Here is a 2,358-nt window from a genome sequence, read left to right as displayed (position 1 = left end):
TTACCAGAAAAAAGTGGGAACTTCTCAGAACTTACCAGAAAGAGGGAACAGGTCCACTGAGCTGGAAATAACAGCATTGGTTTGACAAACATAAGAAAACTAGACTGCACCTGTCTTTCTTGCCTGATTTTCAATGTTTCTCTGGCACTGGCACCTAGTCATTTTCCTGTATGGTATGAGAAAGGTACATAGTTAACATTAGTAATGACAAAACCATACTAACAATGTCCTGGGGGGCAAGCAGTGTAGTCCTAAATTCAAGATTAACCCTGTGGAAAGAAATGAATATGTGACATAAAAATAACTGTTATGTCTAAATTTAGAGACAATACAAATAATACATAACTAATGATGAATGTTGCCATACAAAATTTATTGCAATAATTTTAATGAAACTGTAGGAAAATATATTTTTTAGCCATAGCTACAAAGAGATGCATTTACAGCAACAATGTACTATCTAAGGACTTCTATTCGTCCTTAAGGAAAATAAAGAAAAATAAATTACAAATCATGTGGTAATTGTCAGTTTAAGGTGAAACATGATGCCCAGTAAAAAAAAAAATGTCAAAAGTAAGTCAATACTAAAGTAATAGACGTCTTGGTGTACAAATAGAAAAGAAATGATAAGACTACATAGAGCAAAGCTGAACGTCTATGTCCCCTATATTCTGATCCAGATGTGTGACTTAAGAAAAGTCAATGTGTTTTGTTAAAAAAATATAAGAAAATATAGTGTATTGGTATTTTTTATTGTGAAAATACTTTACAGAGGGGTTACAATTACATGGGCAAGATAATGAGTACATTTCTTATCAAGCATTGTAGCCTCCTCCTTTGTTTCCCCTTCCCATCCCTTCCCATCCTTCCCCCACCAAATCCTCCCCCCCCACACCAAAGTGTAAAGTTCGTTTTCAACATAACGACTTGTACATCTCATTGTTGCAATGGGTCCATCTGTATCCCTATTTAAACGATTTTTTCCCCCTTCCCCTCCACAAATAATACCAACATCAAATACAGTGAAAGCAGGGGTTTTACTTTGGGGGAGGAATATACAAAGCAACAAAGAAATAATCAGTGTATTGGTATTTTATCTTTGTATCCAGCCTTCTTGTCTCTTCATTGAGGCAATATTGTGCAAAGAGTTTGTATAGCTTCTCACTAAGTTATTATCTACATCATGGAATGTTTGAACACTTCTTTTCCCTCTAATGTTTGTTGTATAACTGCATTCATTTTTCCCATTCTTCTCACGCTGATAATGCTTATAAAATTTTAGGATCTGTGTTCTGACTATAGTTATTAGTTATTATTTCATCTGAATTTGCTATTCTCCCCCCTCTGCCACCATTTTTTCCACAGACTTACTTGATGTTTACACTATAAGAAACCTTAGCCTTAAAAGTCTTATGGTTGGGTGCCTCAACACCCTTAAGGTGGTAAGCATAATGCTGCAGCTGTACTGCAGGAGTTAGAGACTTCATTCTGACCTTAGGCCTAACACTGACCATTCAAAGAAAGGATAGTCATAACACTGTCATTGTGATACCAAATATGCAAGTAGACCTGCAACCTAGAAATCCACGTTGACAAATCAAAATTGACTTTTTCCTTAGATGTACATCTGTCTTTAGGTTACATCAAATGACTCGTTTAAAGATTATACATCACGGATAAGAATATATTACTAAACTATAGAAAACAATAAAATACAGAAAACATTATATAATTTCAGAAATAGGTGACTTCATGAACATTGGGCAGAATAAGTGTGAGAGGACACAACATCTACTCTTAGTTATCAGAGCCAAAACATTTCTAAATAAAAAACAAGTTTAATATGAAACACACATAATAGAATAAACCTCAGTAGATTGTGCAGTAAAGTATTTTCATACTTTACTGCTATGTAGAATTTAAAAAGGGGTACTTTAATTTGTTGAATAATATTTGATGATTAAATATGGCCAAAGAACACCTATATATACCTGTTGTATACACGTGTGTATAAGAAATTTAGATACATAGTTCTTCGATCATTTCTGTAATAAATATATGTGAGACAAAACATATATCTATGTCAAAATAAATAGGAGTGGGTACAGCTCAATAGCAGTACACTTCACTTGGTTTGGCTTACGGCTAATAAATAAAAATAATGACATATCTTTAATTACATATCTATTGACATTAAGATCTTTAATCTGCTTGAGTTTTATGGACCCAGTCTCCAATAATCTTATTCATGTTAGCCTTTAATTTGTTTTGGTGCATTGTCATACCCATTTTATTTTTTCTGCTAAATTTGATGTTTTTGATCTTGTCATTTATGATTTATTTCTGGTTAACAGCAAT

This window comes from Dipodomys spectabilis, unplaced genomic scaffold (genome assembly GCF_019054845.1).
Source record: "Dipodomys spectabilis isolate Male_0828 unplaced genomic scaffold, ASM1905484v1 ptg000043l, whole genome shotgun sequence".
Classification (NCBI taxonomy): Eukaryota; Metazoa; Chordata; class Mammalia; order Rodentia; family Heteromyidae; genus Dipodomys; species Dipodomys spectabilis.
Note: the sequence above shows the minus strand (reverse complement) of the source record.